General features: G+C 43.4%; 1 protein-coding gene across 1 annotated transcript in view; it reads left to right on the forward strand.

Moving 5' to 3' along the window:
- MGAT4D (MGAT4 family member D) overlaps nt 1-20,611 on the forward strand; it is a 393,296-nt gene that overhangs the window by 123,704 nt on the left and 248,981 nt on the right. The window lies entirely within an intron of this gene.

Here is a 20,611-nt window from a genome sequence, read left to right on the forward strand (position 1 = left end):
GAAGGCGTAACTGTAAGATTATGCCCATGATCATGGTCTTCTGTCTATCAGGATCTAAGTGAATCCTTGGTCATCTATGTACCCACATGTATTCTATTATAATGTAATAGTAATTTATATACACACTGAGTGTTAGTTGTGTGTGTGGCTTAGTTTGCAGTATCAATGAAAGGTGAAGACTACTTGAAAATAGAGACAGAGATAGATTTCAGAAAGAAGGCTTTAATCTTACCAAGTTTTCAATTAAGTACAGACATCAAACAGATTCTGGGTTCAATCGCATAGAGCTCCGCCGTCTGAGAAGTGTTGGGGAAGACTCCAACTCTCTCTCAAAATCTTATCTCTTTTATAGCCCCAAGTCCCAATACAAGTCAATTGTGAGGTACCCCTTTTTTTTCTAATATTTCTCAATTTCTGAGATCATACTTTCGTATCCGGCCAGATGCTTCCGTTCTAGCTATTGCAAGTTTTTGTGCAATTTCCTCTTTTGTCAACATGTTTTCTCTTCTGCCAGAACATCTTATTTTTAGCATATCAGTTTCACTTCCTCTTTTTTTATCATCTTATGATCTAAGTTTCATCTTATAGAAAGACAAACTCCATTTTAATAAGTGCTACATTCATTTTGTACCTGATTTTGCTAAGACTCATCTATAAGGCCATTAGTAGGTTATCAGGCCTAGTCAGTGCTTTTCAGCTGTACAAAGCTATGTAGCTTGGCCCACCACTATTCCAGTGGATATATCTTAAACTAGAACGCATATTAACTTGCAGGAAAAGCAAGTCCTTGCTCAGCCAGTCATAGATTTTTAAACCTAGCTGGTATTTTTACAGCCTGAGTCCTAAAATCTGGCCTTCCACCCTTCCGGTGGGCATCCAGTGAGGGCCTCTTGCTGTAGTATAATTATACACTATTGAGAGGGTGCAATTGACAGACAAGGGATATTCCAGTAAAGTCATTTCCACTCTCCTACAGGCCCACAAGCATTCCACTTCCGTGGCTTATGCCAGGATTTGGCGCCAGTTTGAGGCTTGGTGTGCTTCTAAAGCGATTACACCCATGCAGGCTTCTGTCTCGCCGATACTTGACTTTTTGCAGGATGGTTTACAAAAAGGCTTGGCCTATAATTCCCTGCATGTTCAAGTGGCAGCCTTAGCATGTTTTGAGGGAAGGTCGCTGGCCTCTCTCTGGCTGCTTGCCCGGATGTGACACGGTTTCTTAGAGGGGTGCTTCGGCTCCATCCTCCCGTGTGGGCTCCGTGTCCAGCCTGGAACCTGGGGTTAGTTTTAAAGGCCCTTCAGTGTTCGCCCTTCAAGCCGCTTAGGCGAGCTTTGGAAAAGGATGTGACCTTAAAGGCAGTCTTTTTGGTGGCCGTGACATCGGCGAGACGGGTATCTGAGCTCCAGGCGCTGTCCTGTCGAGACTTATTTCTGCAATTCTCAGAGTCCGGAGTAATGGTACGTACGGTGCCTTCCTTCATGCCTAAGGTGGTTTCAGCGTTTCACCTAAACCAGCCTATTTTCCTGCCCTCCTTTTCTAAAGAGGAGTTTCCAGAAGCCTATGTGCAGTTGCACCTTCTGGATGTGCGAAGGGCTCTGTTGCAATATCTGCGCATGCCAAATGCCTTCAGGACCTCTGACCATCTTTTTGTTCTTTTGTCAGGTCCGCGCAGAGGGTGTCCAGCGTCTAAGGCCACTATAACCTGTTGGCTCAAAGAAGCTATCTTTTCAGCATATCTGCTATCTGGCCGGCCTCCGCCTGAAGCCTTTAAGGCACATTCCACAAGAGCGATTTCCTCTTCTTGGGCTGAAACTGGAGCGCACTCTCTTCAAGAGATATGTAGTGCAGCTACTTGGGCTTCTAAGCTCTCGTTTGCCCGACATTACAGGCTGGATGTGGCTGCTAGGAGAGATGATCATTTTGGAGCACAAGTGCTGGCGCGTGGTGTGGCTTGTTCCCACCCTATCTAGGGATTGCTTTGATACATCCCACTCGTAATGGATTCATCTGCTTGATAACAAGGAAGGGAAAATTAGGGTCTTGGTAATTTTCTTTCCTTTAGTCATAGCAGATGAATCCATGAGCCCTTCCTCAGTGGTTCATTATGTGATTCATGTTACTTTTATGTTCAGTTTTTCCAGTAGATATGTTCCCTCATTGGGAGAAGTTGGAAAACAGTCTTCAGGATTTCTGTTCAGTTACAGGAGGATGAGTTCATTCCCTCCTTTGACTTATAGCTCCAGTTTTGGGGCGTTTATCCGCTGTGAGGAAAGTTCATGTTATTATGCTTTGCAGATTAACACTGCTTTGGAAGCTTCAAATACTGAAGAGGCAGATGGAGCTAGCTGGCCATGAGGCACTATGGTTTTTCAGTGCTCTCTATCTCCCCCTGCTGGTTGATGGACACAATCCACTCGTAATGGATTCATCTACTATGACTAAAGGAAAGAAAATTACCAAGGTAAGAACCTAATTTTCCCTTAAGTTTTTCCTGTATCACAAGGTAGCTAACAAGCTGGTCCTTAATTGTGATTAATCTAGCATAAACCTATTGTGATGGAGCTGCCAGCACTATTGTAGGCTCTACTGCTAGAGTTTGCAGCCTCTCCCATAGCACTCTATTCCTTCCTTTCTCCCCCCCCCCCCCCAACATACATGCAAAATAGTTAAGTACGTTTAGCCTTTTGTGTTTATAAAACCCTTCTCTGAAGAAAGTGTGTTTTAAGCCTGTAAAATGTATTGAATATTTTCCTGTCTTAAATATGTCTGAAGTGTATTCCTCCTGTTTGGCCTGCAGGTGGTGCATGTTTATGCTCAAAGCTGATACAGAGGACTGACTTCTCTTTCTTTTATTTGGCACACAGATAATAGGAAGTGCCTGTAGTGAGGTAACCAATTTTTATTTGAAACACGACCGTACTGGGCTCTGATTGGCCTGGAGTTTTGAAATTACCCAGCAGATGCTGGCTGTTGCTTCAGTTTCAGCCTGGGAGAAGGAGAGAGAGATCTCTTTTGCTGAGGCTTTTGAATAGACATATGCCCTGATCTCGCCAGGTACTTTCTCGAAGTATGCAAGTGTTTAGTTAGTGTTATGATTGATCCTTATTTCAGTTACCTTTTATTGTTTGACAATTGCACTATTTTATTCCACTGCTCAATATTTTTTAAAGAGAATAAACATAATTGTTTGCCCTGTTTGTCTGGACCGATAAAGAATCCTGGTAGTTTGTGTGTTGATTCTGTGAGTGCTTTCTGGGAACTGTGGGACCACTGGGAGTGTGGCTGCAGTAACCTAGAAATCAGTGGGGATAATTTCAGAGTGGGAGACTATCCTAGAGGCATTTGTGACCCAGTCAGGGGGAGGAGGGTGCTAGTGTGGAGCACGAGTGGCAGGTGCAGGCAGACCTGAGCTGTGCTGGGGATAGACCCTCTGTTTCTGCGGGGTAAGCCCAGGCGGGTGGCTAGGCGTTTTGTGACACCATCCTATGATGTCCATATACAATTTCAGTTGGACAACTTCCATGTACCAAAAGAAAAACAACAAAAACTAAAATCATCAAAGATGCCCCACAAAACCAAAACAAAGCTTTAAAAAATGACAGGAAGATGGCATAAAAGGATACATACTTATGCCAAGTTGGGATAAAACATTTTATTTATTCAGATGACATTACAGTGATTTTACCTGTTTCCCCACTGTGGTCTGATATGCTATCCCGTATTAGAACTTGTGTTTGTATGATTGACAACATGCATTTCATAGGCTTAAATAAGAACAAAACCAAATTACTATGGCATGGTTCTAAGTTAGATCCAAGATACATAGTAACATAGTAGATGACGGCAGAAAAAGACCTGCACGGTCCATCCAGTCTGCCCAACAAGATAACTCATATTTGCTGCTTTTTGTGTATACCCTACTTTGATTTGTACCTGTGCTCTTCAGGGCACAGACCGTATAAGTCTGCCCAGCACTATCCCTGCCTCCCAACCACCGGCTCTGGCAGAGAAGTATAAGTCTGCCCAGCACTATCCCCGCCTCCCAGCCACCAGTCCCGCTTCCCACCACCGGCTCTGGCACAGACCATATAAGTCTGCCCAGCACTATCCCCGCCTCCCAACCACCGGCTCTGGCACAGACTGTATAAGTCTGCCCAGCACTATCCCCACCTCCCAACCACCAGCCCCGCCTCCCGATCTTGACTAAGCTCCTGAGGATCCATTCCTTCGGCACAGGATACCTTTATGCTTATCCCACGCATGTTAAGCATAAAGGGATCCTGTGCCGAAGGAATGGTATGTTGAGACTGTATCTTTACATGGCAATCAATTTTCTCTGGATCTCTTCTCAAAAATTCAGAAAGTTGATCATTTTATGTAACAACAGATTTTATTGATAACATACCAAAAGAGCAATACAAACATGTTGAAATAACAATGTGTCCATGCTCAAGGCACAACAAAAAAATACTCCATATACAATCTGTCATCAGGATTTTTTTCACCTAGCCCCCTCAACCCCTACCCCCCTTCCTTTATGCTATCATTATCCCCACCCACCCAAAACTCGCCGAACCTGGAACAATGCAAACCCAACTGGTAAATAGTTCCTGCAGATTTTTACAAATAGTGAACTAGAAGTATTAAACACTAAAGCCTCATGCAAAGAAAGTGCTTCAGACACAGATGATTTAAATGACCAGAAAGTTCCCTTCTGATCCCTTCACTCCCCCCCCCCCCCCCAATGCCAACTACAAGCTTGTACAAAGAAGGAAAAAAACCCCCTCTGATCATTTATTATCACTGTCGCATTATTTTGATATATTGAGAAAGTTGAGAAAACTCAGAATATGTTTCAACTTGGAAGTTTTTATAATTCTTTGTAGACTAGATTATTGTAACCTCACACTAGCTAACTGTTATAAATCACTCAATTGCTTATAACTAGTCCAGAATTCTGCTGTTACGCTGATGTTTGGGCTATCCAGATTCGAGTCGCTAAACGTTTATATTCCAAACTTCATTGGCAGCCTGTTGCTGAGAGAATACAGTTCAAATTAGGTGTTACTACTTTTAAATTTCTAACTGGTGAAATCCCTGTTTACATGCTGACTCTGATAACACTGTTGCAAGGGTCTTCTACTAGATATCAGACTCAAAATCTTTTCCAGTTGAGAATCGGGCAAGACTGTGGAGGATCTGCAGCGCCAAAAGTGGAAACTGTTCAAAAGCAGGGGAGTTAAATGCGCAAGGAAATATTTTCCAGGGTCGCCTTTTCGCCTTCCCCATTCTGTTTTTCATTCTACTACTAGCAGCTCCTCCACCACCACTGGTGTCATGAAACTCTGCCGCTCAGCATCAAAAGCCAAGCCCCCAGGGTCCTGCACTTCCTCCTGCCTGTACCGGGCCCCAAAGGCAGCACAATCAGACCGGACTACACTTGCCAGTGCCATGTTAGCTCTGGGCAACCTGCACGACAACCTCCCAGTCTATGCAATTATATAACATCCGACGCCCATCTTGATTTGAGGCAAGTGACTCAGCTTTCCACGCCATCTACTAGTGAGGAGACGGCCGCCATTTTATTTAATGGGTGAATGAAATCAACAGTCACTGGTGAAGGCAGCCAACATTGTTGGGGGACACTAATCGGCCGTTTTGACTGAGGGTGTGAATGACTACTAGGATTTCCCATCAGAGCACACCTTCACTATCTTCAAGATGGGCAAAGAAGCTTGTGGTGCAGTTATAATCTACTATAATAAAACGCAGCCTCAACGTTCTGAGGACACTGACGTCACTGAAGTCACTCACACACCGGTCCGTGGTTTCATGGTGGTGAAGCCATACAACATCTTCATGCCCCGCTCTCGCGTCACACGTGATGACGTCGAGGGCGCAACACGAAAACAATGCTAATTAACGCACGGGGAGAAGTACTCCTCCCCTTCCAAAAAATCCCAGCCGCCCAGGACGTCCACATCAACCCGGCCCCTTTCCCCACATAGCCCCGCCCCTTAGAAGTTACCGCCCTGTCCCGCCCACGGTACCACACTCACCCTCAGCAACGTCCCTCCCCCCCGTCACCTCCCCTCCCCTTACGCCTGTCTCCCTGGTGGTCTTAGAGGTACCTGTTCGGTGGGGGCAGGAAAGAAAGAGCCCCCTCTTTCCTGCCCGTAGCGGTGGTGGTAGCATCCTTGCTACATCGTGTGGGAGTCCGGCTCTCGGCGTTTCAAAATGGCCGCCGAGAGTTCAAGCTGCATCGCGAGACTTCAACTTTCGGCGGCCATTTTGAAACGCCGAGAGCCGGACTCCCACACGATGTAGCAAGGATGCTACCACCACCGCTACGGGCAGGAAAGAGGGGGCTCTTTCTTTCCTGCCCCCACCGAACAGGTACCTCTAGACCACCAGGGAGACACGCATAAGGGGAGGGGAAGGGAGTCCCCTGCCCGCTAGCGCCCGTTTCATCACCGCCAGAAACGGGCCATTTTTACTAGTATAATATAACTGAGGCAGGGTTTACTATATGGCTTGATGGGCCGCAAATGTGTAATTCCATGGCAAGAAGATCCAAGACCTCTTTCCACACGGGACCAGAAATCTTCAGGCCATCTCGACCATCTAAAGGTCTCTCTGAGAGGCCCAGAGCACTAAGGTCCAGCTAGAAAAGACTACAACTACCATTCCAGACACTGAATAAGCCCTCTCCTCACAGGCCCCACTAGCTTCTGTGGAGCAGCGCTGTCTGCTGCTGCTGCAACATCTTTCTGCTGCTTTCCCCATGCCAAATAATACTGTCACCGGAGAGCAGAGAGCCTACAACACCATGGAGGTGCACCAGTGTGTCAGTAACCGACAGTTAACTTAGATAACAATGGATAACAAATATGAAGAAAAGCACACACTTTTTACCCGCCATCTTTGCTAGCAGAAAAAGAGAGAGCCGTGCATACGCCAGAACAGTTTTTTAGCGCAGCTGGGAAGGATTCGGGAAGCGTGTACATCATAATAAATGGCCTCATGGTGGTGGGTTGGATTGGACGCAGCAAAGATAGTGTTTTTGAAAGGATCTCTTTTACATCTTTCACATTTTGCACCTTAGTGCGCACCTTTTCATAGCATCCGAATGAGTTAAGTACGTATTCACAAATCCTCCCCATAACTGAAACAACTATTCACACTGCAAGACTTTTGTTGTAGCAGTGAACCCCTGACATAACCTATAATAATCATGGCATCAAGTCTTTGGCTTTGTCTGTTTCTAATCCTTACTAGTTGTAGTCAATGGTCTCTTACCCAATCTTTTAATTTAGCATACAACTATATCCCCCTTCCAGCTCACCCTTACTCACATAATTGGGGTCTGCCTACCACTAATTTCATCGATTTGTATGCAAGTTCTACCTTTCCCCATTGAAGTTCTACAATGTACTTCCAACTACAAACACTTTAAAAGTTACAAAATCAAATCCTTTCTAAGATCAAAGGATAAAGGTCAATCCCTCAAACAGATACAATGTCAAAATAATTATAATACCCTCCTCTATTCCTATTCCTTGTTACTAGCTTAATTTTAGATCAGTGGGCAATAAAATATCACTCAAAGATTGGCTAGAGGAACATCAGCTGGTTATTTTCTGAAGACCCCTGAGTTAAAGAACTATCTTCTGTGGGATTCAAAACTATTACACCGTCTCGGAAAGGGAAAAGGGGAGGGGACATTGATGTTTCTCTTATTCACTCATTTCTAACTTCAGACTGAGCTCTTCACATGTCATCTCAAAGACTCTTCATCACAAGACTATTTAACATGAATACTATGTACAGTCCCCACCAACAAGAAGCCTAAAGCTTATCCTCAATTTTGCAAATTCGTTTCAAAAAAATTCTATTGATGGTTCTTATAATCTATTACTGGGAGACATTAATGTCCATTTAGAAAACTTGTCAGATACTAGTAGGATTGATCTCTTCACTTTTCTGTCTTTTCTGAACCGTGTGATACAACCCATAGTTAAGGGTCACTAATTAGATCTAGTCACCTTCAGTGACAATGGAATCATGAATCCTACTATTAGATTGTCATATGTTTGTTGGGAAGAATCATTATGGTCTGGTCACTATAGACGTTCTTTTACAATTAATTGGAACCACTTTAAGAAAGTTTCTAACCTACAACAACAACGTTCTACATCTAGAGGGAAATAGAACCCAATACTTTCTGGGATGCTGTACTGGTAAGATTGCCTGAAGATGGAATATTTGATTTGGAAATCGACTGGCCTAAAGTTGCCTCAAGATTCTGGATGAAATAGCACCTCTCAGTTCCAAAACTAAGTTGATATGGAAAAGTGATAGATGGTTTACTCCAGATTTATTAAAATTAAAACAAGAATGCAGAAAACTTGAACCCAAATGGAATAAAGATAAGGCTTCTAGGATAAGCAGCATAAAATTTGTTTTTTTTTGTGTGTTCTGGGATCTTGCCACTGGATTGACCACTGTTAGAAACAGGATACTGGGCTTGATGGACCTTTGGTCTTTCCCAATATGGCAAAGCTTATGTTCTTAAGGATAAATCCATTCTGTTTAGGACCAATTGGTAAATGGCATTCCATATCTACAAAAATGCAACAATTTTAGCCAGGGAAAAATATTATTTGGAAATGATTCAAAAATGGGGATGCCTTGTAGCGCTATAGAAATGCTAAATAGTAGTAGTAGTAGTAGTAATATGAAACAGTTGTTCTCCATTGTCAATTCATTTACTTCAGCTTAAAAAATCTGAAGACTTTGCAAAAGAGGAACTTCCCTCAGCAAACCAATTAGCCATATATTTCCAAGACAAGGTTAACCAGCTTAGAGCTGGTCTCTCCTCTGCCACTGACAAAGATTTTGATTCACTATTGATCCTGTCTTCTAAAGAAGGCATCCCTGCAAAATAGAGCTTGGAAAGAATTTTATACTACACAGTGAACTCTCTCTACCAAACTATTCTCAAAGTATGTTCCCTCTTACCTCATACTAGATATCTGCCCAGTGACCTCCATTCCGTTCTTTACTAAATTAATGGAGGGAATGGTGACTTTACAGCTCGCTCTCTACTTGGATTTGCATGATATCCTCCCAGCATCTCAATCTGGATTCTGTGCACTTTTTAGCACAGAAACAGTTTTGTACTCCATGTTGGACCATGTCCGACTACTGTTAAGTGAATGAAAAAGCGCATTGCTACTGACCTAGTGGACCATACTCTGTTACTATAGAACCTCGAGGAAATGGGAGTCGAGGAAATGTTTTAAAGTGGTTCAGAGGCTTCCTGGAAAGTAGGTCATGTAGGGTCAAATTGAACACTGATATCTCTAAACTGGAGTAATAGGTGCGGGGTCCCACAGGGCTCCCATTTTTTTCTCTGGTACTGTTTAATGTTTTTCTCCGATTCTTAAGTTCATTTTTAGACAGAAATGACTTTCTCCATTACATCTATGCTGATGACTTCTCAGTGTTAATCCCCTTCCAATCATTTTTCAGAATTGACGTATCTGGGGTCCAACATGTATCAACCTATTAGAAAAATGGATGTATTCCTATAAGGTTAAAACTTAATACAGAAAAAAACTAATTTTTATTTTTTTAACTCAAAGCCAGAACAAATCCCTAAGATGATTACCATCAGTCAACTTGACTTTACTATTTCTCCAACCATTAAACTCCTAAGCATTCAAACTGATTGCGCTCTTTCCCTGGAGACTCAACTTAACTCCTTGGCCCAAAAATATTTCATCCTAATGAGAAAGCTCCGTATCACTTGGAAGTACTTTGAAATCAGTCAATATGAATGGTTGGTGCATTCGCTGTTACTATCATCTCTTGATTACTGTAACCTAATATACTTGGGCTGCACAAAGACCTTACTTAAGAGACTTCATATCATCCAAAATACAGCAATCAGATTAATCTTCGCGCTATCAAAATTTGACAGCGTCTCCCCTTTATATATCAAACTGCATTGGCTGCCCATTGAGGCGAGAGTGTTTTTCAACAAGGCATGCTTCCTTTTTTAAAACACTACAAGGACTTACCCGCTAGCTATTTGCTAGCTCATTTCTGATTCGCAACCTCTACCAGAACTAGGACACAGGAAGCTGCTAGTTTTTTCACTTTCCCCTCATCTAAGGGTAAGAAGAGACTAGCGCTCTTTGACAAATCTCTTGCCGTTCAAGCAGCCAGACTTTGAAAAGATATTGCCAGAACATTTTCTCATTCACAATGATATCTAATGTTTTGAAAGAAAATAAGTTCTTATTTAAAAAAATATGTATTACTAGTAAAAAAAGGCTCGTTTCTTACAGGAATGAAATGGGCGCTAGAATAATGGTGATATACTTGCAATTATGGTTTTAACAGAGCCATTACCCTAAATCAGGGTGTGCAATGAGTAATGTTTTTTTGTATATAAATGTGTGTGTTATTTTTAAAAATGGACTGTAAGCATGATGTAAACAAATTTTATTACAAATGTAATGTTGGTTTACATTTTTTAAATTTCATTGTAGACAATATTTTTTGTGTAAACTTCCCTTGCAGTAGCTTGTTGACTCTGATGTGCCTTTTCATCGTCAGTCAGAGATGCACGCCTTGTTCGTTGTTCTTCTGCTCTTTTTTGTAAACGTTCAGCCTGCTGCTGACCAGTTTGTGTGTGTTTTTGAGGCATGTGATGTGCAGCACATTCACGTGTCGCTGTGGTTGTTGTTTGTGTCATCCATATCCTGTGACTGTGTGTCTGACACGGTGTGTATTAGTGTAAATTGTAATCTCTGAGTTTCACTGTTTATTCTTGTGTGTTGTACACTGCTGTGCTGTATTGATCGATGGCTGAGGCCAGTGCTGTGCTCTTGATCAAGTAATTGTGCTTACCGTAAATCTCACTGTTTCTCACATTTGCCACGTGTGTTGCACCCTGCTGTCCTGTTAGAGAGTGAGAAAGAAAGAGTATATCAGACAGAGAGACGGTGTGTGTGTGTGTGAGACATACATTATGTGTGACACATAGAGAGTCTGTGAGTGAGACTGTGTGTGTGTGTTTGTGTTAGAGAGAGTAAGAGTATATGTGTGTGATACAGAGAGTGTGTGTGTGACATACTTTTTTTTTTTGTTTGTTGTGTGTGTGGGTGAGAGAGAGAAGGAGTGTGACACAAAGTTAACTGTGTGTGTGTCATATTTTTTAAAAATTTTCTGTGGTTTACCTGTTCTTTTGCAACCTACTGACCTTTGCTTCTGAGTCTTGATCAATGACTGGGTCCGCTGTTGTAGCCTCCTGTTGAGCAAGAGAGAGAGATCACTGTCTGTGTGTTGTATCTGTGTGTGTTGTGTGGTTTACCTGTTGTGTGACACATAGAGCATCTGTGTGTCTGTGAGTGAGACTGTGTGTGTGTGTGTGTTAGAGTGTCAGAGAGAGAAAGAGTATATGTGTGTGATACGGAGAGAGTGTGTGTGTACCTTTTTTTTGTTTGTTTGTTGAGTGTGTTTGTGTGAGCGAGAGAGAAGGAATGTGACACAGAGTTAACTGTGTGTGTGTGTCATAGCTGTTTTTTTTCCCCCTGTGGTTTACCTCCTGTTTTTCAATCTAATGTCCTTCGCTTCTGAGTCTTGATCGATGGCTGGGTCCCGCTGACGTGCTCTCCACCAAGTAAATATGCTTAATTTTAATATCAGAATTGTGTTGTTTCGCTAGTGTGTTGCGGCCTCCTGTTGAGCGAGAGAGAGAGATCACTGTTTGTGTGTTGTATCTGTGTTTGTTCTGTGGTTTACCAGTTGTGTTACACCCCATTGTCCGTTGCTTCTCAGTATTGATTGATGGCTGTTTCCCACTCATGTGCTCTGTGCCATGTAATTTTCCTGGTTTTTAATGTCTCAGATTCTGTTGTTGCCTGCTTTTGTGTGACATAGTGAGAGAAAGAGAGACATGGAGTTTGGTTGAGACCAAGACACATTGTATGTGTGTGTGTTTGAGACAGACAGTGTCTGTGTTTCTGGGAGAAACAGTCGATGTGTCTGTGAGAGTCAGAGTGTGTGGGCGAGGCAGAAAAAGAGAGTGTCTGTCTGGATGAGAAAAGAGGCTGTGTGTGTGTGACAGTGACAGAGTGTTTGTCTTTGTGTGTGAAAGAGAGAGAGTGCAATACAGAGTTCACTCTCTCTGTGTTGTATCTGTTTTAGTTCTGTTTACCTGATGTGTTGCACCCCGTTGTCCTTTTCCTCTCAGTCTTGTTTGATGACTTCTATTCTGTTGTACCTTGCTTTCCGTTGACACAGTGAAAGAGACAGTGAGAGAAAGAGAGACATACAGTTCGTTTGAGACCAAGACACATTGTGTGTGTGAGAGAGTGACACAATCTGTGTGTGTGTTTGAGAGAGACAGTGTCTGTGTGTGTGTGTGTGAGAGAGACAGTGTCTGTGTGTGTGAGAGACAGAGTGTGTTTGTGAGTCGGTGAGCCAGGAAAAGAGAGTGTGTGTCTGAGAGAGAGTGAGTGTGTCTAACAGAGTGTGGGTGTGGGTGGGTGGGTGAGCCAGAGAGAGAGAGAGTGTGTGTCTGAGAGACTGTGTGTGTGGGTGAGCCAGAAAAAGAGAGTGTTTGTGTGTCAGAGAGAGAGAGAGACAGAGAGTGTGTGTCAGAGAGAGTGTGTGTGTCTGACAGACACAGAGTGTGTGTCTGTGTGTGAAAGAAAGTCTGAGAGTGTGATACAGAGTTCACTCTCTGTGTGTTGTCTGGTTTTGTTCTGTGGTTTAGCTGTTGTGTGTGAGACAGACAGTGTCTGTGTGTGTCAGAGAAACAGTCTGTGTATGTGTGTGTGAGACAGTGTTTGGGCAGTCCCTTCCACATCAATTTCCCCTTTCCCACTTTAAGGTCCCTCAATCCTTAGTGGATCATCCACTACCTGCTCAGCCTCTTCACCCAATGTCCAAGTCCCCATCTCCATCCTCCAAATCAATAACTGCTGTTCCCCCAATTCCCAATCTGGTTTTCCATTGTTCTCTTCCTCTGTCCCCATCCCAGCATCTATAGAGAGTGTGTGGGCACTCCCTTCCATGCCAATTTCCCCTTTTCCCATCCGGGAGTGGCCTAGTGGTTAGGGTGGTGGACTTTGGTCCTGGGGAACTGAGGAACTGAGTTTGATTCCCACCAGGCACAGGCAGCTCCTTGTGACTCTGGGCAAGTCACTTAACCCTCCATTGCCCCATGTAAGCCGCATTGAGTCTGCCATGAGTGGGAAAGCGCGGGGTACAAATGTAACAAAAAAAAATCTTCAGTGTTTGTTTTTCTTTTTGTTGGGTTACCTTTTTTCGCCACTGCTGTTCTGCTCTCAGTGGCAATCAGCTGTGGGTCTTCGTTTTTACCGCTGCCCTAACATTCAGCTGTCAGTGTCGTGTTCAGTGGGAAGCAGCTGCCGGTCTTCGTGTTGAACGCTTGCCTTCAGCTGTCAGTGTCGTCTTATCGCTGAAGCGGCTCCTGCTGTTCTTGTTTGCCAGTGCCGTTTGTACAGCTGTCAGTTGCGTAGAACCTCAGAATCGCGAATCGGCTCCTCGTGAGCAACGTCTCTGCCCGCTCTTCTGTTTTGCCGGTCTTGCGCTTCCCGCCTCACTGCTTGCAGTAGTAACATCTCCTGACATCAGGAGCAAATTATTATATTAGATTTTTGCTTGGCTCCAAAGCACATTGTAATTCTCAGAGGAATGTTGTGATCTCTGTATCTCTTATACGATGTTTGTAAACCACTTAGAACTGAAGAGGTGTTGGTGAGATATAAGCCCAAATGTAATGTAATATAAGAAACTAAAATCAGTTAAACATCTTTCATCGGCTATTCAGTACTAGCTAGCTAACTTGTGGAACCAGCTTCCTTTTTCTGTAAGGTCTTGTACTCATTTTTTGCAGTTTAGAAAACACCTAAAAGCTTTTTTGTTTTGTAAAACTGGTTTGACTACTGTTTAGCGTGCCATCTTAGTTTGTTTGCTTTAATTTTTGTAGTTCCTGGATAGTTTGGCCCAGCTCTTGTTCATTGGCATCCATCCTTGAACTGAATAGGTATAGGCGGAATACAAAAACTGGTATAATATAACATAACATGATCTTTCTGCACATGGAACAAGCAGCATCTTAAATTATTGATGAGAGCTGCAGAAGATGACATTAGCCACTTTTTGGCTGGGGAATGTCAGATATAAGGTGCTCAGTGGAATAAATTTTTTTTTCTCAAACATTCATTTTTTTTGCATTATATAATACAACAAACAATAACAGAAATTAGCCTCAAATAGAAGCACAAGTAAATACATAATTAAACAAATACTAATATCTATCCCCCATCATGGAAAGAAAAAAGAAATAGGTCAAGAAATTAAAAAAAACAACCCAAAAACAATAATCAAAAAGAGATATAACCTACTTCACAACATAGTGCTCTATATAGATTAACCCCACCCCCCCACAAATATCCAGAGTCTTATTGCTTAGAGTGATCAGGCAAGAATTTCTGTGATTGAGTAGGGGGTCATAAAATATATATTGAGTACCCTGCAACATAAACATTTGCAAGGAAACTTAAGGAAAAAAGTAACACTGAAAGCCAAGACCCTACACTTCAATGAAAGAAAAGCTTTCCTTTGAGCCTGTGCCACCTGAGACACATCAGGCAACAGTTGTACTCTAGCTCTACAAAAGGAAATATCTTTTTTCTTAAACTGTTATCCCTATCTGTAGAAAACGTCACCAATAAAGTGACTCTGGTTGCAATATTATCAGTTGAATCTTCAAGAAATTCTGTCAAATTTAGACTTGGCTGAACTTAACTGCCAGCAGCAGCTTGCTGATCAGAGCCATTAACAACAAATTGAACAGGAATGTACATAAGTAATGCCACACTGGGAAAAGACCAAGGGTCCATCGAGCCCAGCATCCTGTCCACGACAGCGGCCAATCCAGGCCAAGGGCACCTGGCGAGCTTCCCAAACGTACAAACATTCTATACATGTTATTCCTGAAATTGTGGATTTTTCCCAAGTCCATTTAGTAGCGGTTTATGGACTTGTCCTTTAGGAAACCGTCTAACCCTTTTTAAAACTCTGCCAAGCTAACTGCCTTCACCACATTCTCCGGCAACGAATGTGAGACATACATTACGCGTTGGGTGAAGAAACATTTTCTCCGATTTGTTTTAAATTTACTACACTGTAGTTTCATCGCATGCCCCCTAGTCCTAGTATTTTTGGAAAGCGTGAACAGACGCTTCACATCCACCTGTTCCACTCCACTCATTATTTTATATACCTCTATCATGTCTCCCCTCAGCCGTCTCTTCTCCAATTAGAAATAATCAATGAATCTGCTTCAGTAAGAAGCAAAACCTCTTTGAAATATTTTCTAAGAAGAATTTCTGCAGATAACTGAGAGCAAGGAAAATTTAAGAAAGACAAGTTTCTAGATCTGCCTGCATTCTCCAGCATCTCCAGTTTCAAGTGAATAATATGGGAATCTTTACTTGCTGAAGAAGACACTGCTTGCAGAGTAGAAACTCAAGATTCCAATTTAGTAATTTATTTCTGTAGGATTTCTAAATTAACATCCACATTATTAAACTTTGACAAGGCATCTTTAGAAAAACAACACACTTGAGCAATAGTTCTCCAGAAAGAGCTTTCCAAAAACACAATGCCTGCCATAAATCTTGCAATGAAACATTCTTCTTCCCCACATCCAAAACTGCTGTAACATCAGCAATATATCATCAGCAATATCAATGGGATTCAAATAAGGAAAAAGCTTCCAAGCAGTTAGAAGCCTCCATTTTTGGGATGAAGCAACTGCTGGAGGATTAAGGGAATCAGATAATACATTAGGGGGGGATGAGGGGTCCTAGTAGCTAGACTGAACGAAACTTCCTCTACAGAGGCTATTCTTACAGAGGGAGTAGATAGTAACCCTCCTGAAAGCACATGTTTGTCTGTGGAACCCCACAGTAACTGCAATAAAAGAAACAGTACCTTTAGACATGACTTTATGCTTGCCCATGGAAACCTCTTCCGGAAATAAAATTCAAAGTTAAAATAAACGTATAAGGCTCTCAGGGTGCATTCCCCTTTGGCCACGCGCCTGCAAATGGGCTTCTAAGCACTGCAAGTTTACTGGGACACCAGTGGCATTATACTGCTTTGTCTACAGTTCTTGCACCATGCTGTTGGAATCCTTCACTCTGATGGAAAGGAGTTGGAACACTGATGTAGTTGCCCCTTCCATTCTATAGTCCATGCACTGAGGCCTTGAGCTTGGGGAGATGGGAGAAGGCGTATTGGTGGCATGAACTGGGGCCAGATCAGTTCTTCAAGCTGGAGAGAGCTGATGAGGCACTGTGATTCTTGGGGTAGCTGCCCTGTTCCATTTTCCCCTTCTCAGCAACCTATCGCCTTGTGTCTTGGAACTAACGTATCTTACTTCATTCCAACATACGCTCTTTTTATTTTGACAGCATGGATATGAAAGGACATTTAACACCTTCCTTTGGTTGTTCAGACAATATTTTGATGGTACTACTTGAATTTATTAAACAGTCGGGAAGAACATGGAACAAGTATGGAGGATCTCTGAGGGAGAAGAAGGGAATGTAAAACTTCTAGCATATTAGGCTTTCAAGTGGAAGAGATTTACTGATGGGAGAGTGAATCTTTTTGAGTATCTGATATACCCCAATTTGGGCACAAATTAGCCATCTTAATGGTTTTCAAGACCTCTAACATCTGTAAAAAAAAAAAAAAAATCGCCAAAAACATAGGTACAACAACAGTATCATGGACAGATGGGAGGGATTGAATAGGACAACACTAGCACGTAATAAGATAGTTATATTGAGACCATATGGGTGAAGAGGGTGGGATTTAGTCTTTAGTCTTCCATATAAAATACTTCTATATCTTCACTTATATAGATCTGACTTGACAGTGTGAATTCATCTTAGACATTGTGGTGTTCAGCTCAGAGGCACCTAGTCATCTCATAGAAAATGCAGAGGATTTCTTAAGAGTATGACAGAAGTCCCTTGGGAAAATGGAATTCCCTCTATACTACCCCCTGTTTTGAGGAAAAGATCCCCTCCTTCGGACCAACTAGGGCAGTGGTTCTCAAACCTTTTTGGTTCACAGCACCCTTAGTGTCCAAGGAAATTTTCATAGCCCCCCCCCCCCAAGCCACATAGGTCTCCACATCCCCCTCTCGGCCACATAGGTCTCTGCACCCCGCCCGGCTCCAGCCACATAGGTCTCCCTTTCCCTGCATCTTGATCTTTTCAGTCCAGCATACCTCTCCTCCCTGAAAGTCCAGCACACCTCACCATTCCCTACAGACCCCCTCCTCCCAGAAAGTCCAGCACACATCTCCATTGACTGCAGACCTCCTCCTCCTAGAAAGTCTAGCACACCTCTCTATTCCCTGCAGACTCCCTCCTCCCATAAAGTCTAGCACACCTCTCCATTCCCTGCAGCCCCTCTCTTCCCAGATAGTCCAGCACACTTCTCCATTCCATGCAGACCTCCTCTTCCCAGAAAGTCCAGCACACAAGTCCCTGCAGCCCCTCTCCTCCCATAAGTCCAGCACCTCTCCATTCCCTGCAGGCCCCCTTCTCCCAGAAAGTCCAGTACACCAGCCCCTCTCCTTTCAGAAGTCCAGAAGACCTCTGCCTTCCACAAATCCAGCATAGCTTGCTACCTTCCTTCCCGCAGGTCCAGGATTGCTGCCGCCGCCTCCTCCTTACCCCCACTGCTGATGCAGTGCTTGCAGCTTAGATTTTTGGGCTGTCTGCGATTCACACAGGCACTCCAGGGGCTTCCCTCTACCGCGTCCAGCCCTCTCTGATGCAACTTCTTTTGCGAGGGCTGGGTGCGGAAGAGAGAAGTCACCTCAGTGCCTGTGTGAATCGCGGACTGCCCGAAAATGTAAGCTGCAAGCACTGTTGTGGCGGTGGGAGAAGAAGGAAGCGGCAGATTCCGAACCTGCGGGAGGGGGGCAGCGATGCTGGATTGCGGGCGGCGGAAGGAGGTCAGGATTTGCCGCGGCACCCCTGAGAGTTCACTGTGGCGCACCATGGTGACATGGCGAACAGTTTGATAACCGCTGAACTAGGGTATAGAATAAGAGGGAGGGGCAGACCAAATAATTTTGAGGCGGTATTCCGTTCTGCTGTCAGCAAGGAAGCAGGGAACTAGGATTACTGGAACTGACGAGAAGGGGTTGCCTAGCAACACAGACTCCGTAGGATCTAGAGAATCTGTGACTCACAGGTTAGTGGGGGCAGGAACCTCCCTGGAAGGGGTGGCGTCCCAGAGCTGATTAAACTCCAGGGTCAGATAACGAGAGGTTGAGGCAAGGGATATAGAAGGAAGTGTCAGTCTCTCTTCCCTGTCCTAGAATGGGAAGAGTAAAACCCTTTGGGAACTATATTTAAAAGCAGACAGGCTAATTCATGCATTATATTTCTGCAAGAGTTTGAAATGCTTGGAGCTTGGGGAGAAGCTGAACTGGAAACCTGCCTTGAAAGCAAAAAGTAGCAGAGCTGCTGCTCATATTGGTTGAGTGGCATGGCAAAGTAGCAGCCTTGCTATGAGCAGATTGTGTGTGTCTGCTAGCACGTTTGAAAGGGATTGGAAAAACCAAGCAATATTGGTTTGTCTTTTTATCTGTAAGAAGAGAGGTATGCGCTGATTTTTTTAAAAAAGTTTGAACATAGCCCTTTTGATGAAGGTGGAATCCTATTTGAACCAAGTTTGTGAAGGAGGTGGTGGTCTAAAGAATGAGAAAAACATTGTAGTGCACCTAAGTTTAGGAAACTCAGAACCGAGTCAACTACCAAAATGTGAAGGAATACATCTTGGCACCTTGAAGCTTAAAGTGTCCAACCGCCACCTGAAATTGAACATGGCCAAGACCGAACTTCTTGTCTTCCCACCCAAACCCACTTCCCCTCTACCTCCACTCTCTATTTCGGTTGATAACACCCTCATCGTCCCCGTCTCATCGGCCCGCAACCTCGGTGACATCTTCGACTCCTCCCTCTCCTTCTCTGCGCATATCGAACAGATAGCCAAGACCTGTCGCTTCTTCCTCTATAACATTAGCAAAATCCGCCCTTTCCTCTCTGAGCACACCACCCGAACTCTCATCCACGCTCTCGTTACCTCTCGCCTTGACTACTGCAACCTACTCCTCACTGGTCTCCCACTTAGCCACCTATCCCCCCTTCAGTCCGTTCAGAACTCCGCTGCACGTCTTATCTTCCGCCTGAACCGATACACTCACATCACCCCTCTCCTCAAGTCACTTCATTGGCTTCCGATCAGGTACCGCATTCAATTCAAGCTTCTGCTACTAACCTACAAATGTACTCGATCTGCAGCCCCTCCTTACCTCTCAACCCTCATCTCCCCTTATGTTCCTACCCGTAACCTCCGCTCTCAAGACAAATCCCTCCTTTCAGTACCCTTCTCCACCACCGCCAACTCCAGGCTTCGCCCTTTCTGTCTCGCCTCACCCAACGCGTGGAACAAACTCCCCGAGGCCATACGCCAGGCCCCCTCCCTGCCCATCTTCAAATCTCTGCTTAAAGCCCACCTCTTCAACGTCGCCTTCGGCACCTAACCTCTACACCTCTACCCAGGAAATCTAGACTGCCCAACTTGACTTTTCGTTCTTTAGATTGTAAGCTCCTTTGAGCAGGGACCGTCCTTCTTTGTTTATTTTGTACAGCGCTGCGTAACCCTAGTAGCGCTCTAGAAATGTTAAGTAGTAGTAGTAGTAAAGTGGATAATAGGAAACAGAAAAATATGCTTGCTAGCTTTTTCTTTTTCAAATGAACTGAAGTTTTCCCCAGCTTGGCAGCACTTTGTTTGAAGTAGATTGGGGAGGGGCTCTGGTTTTCTAACTGTTTTTTTCAGAGGGATAGGAAAAGAAAAGTACATCTTTCCAGAAGCTAAGAGGTGACATCGCTTGGAACCAGCTGGATGAGTTTATCATCGCAACATTTATAACCATTATGAGAGAAGGCCGGTTTATTCCCATCCTTTAACTCCATCATAAACATCACATAAAACCAACAGCGATTTCCTAGGCTCTAGATTCAGTCTTTGCTAATCTTAAAAAAAAAACCAACCCATTTTGAGCTCATATGTAGTTGTCATGTTAAGTCTTCAATTAGGAAGATTATGTTCCTTGTTAGTCACTTTACTTTATAAAAAAATACTATTGCAAATTTGATTTTGGGCTGTGTTTTCCTTTTGGTATGCCAACATAGGACCTAGTACTGAAACTGCACTGGTCTTAGAAAAAAAAAAACTGGTTTCCTTCTAGAATGTAATGCCATTTATTGGACTGACATTAAAATGATTCAATGTTCTATTGCACAGATGTTTTCAAGAATGCATAGATCCTTTCAGATGAAACTTGTGTACAACCTCTTTGGATAATTTGTATGTTAGGCCAGTCAGATATATGATCCGCTGCACTGGATCCAGATTAGTGTATAAGCTGTGTGATAAGAAAATATATTTTGAAATATAAAACAGATACTT

Source organism: Microcaecilia unicolor, chromosome 2 (genome assembly GCF_901765095.1).
Source record: "Microcaecilia unicolor chromosome 2, aMicUni1.1, whole genome shotgun sequence".
NCBI lineage: Eukaryota > Metazoa > Chordata > Amphibia > Gymnophiona > Siphonopidae > Microcaecilia > Microcaecilia unicolor.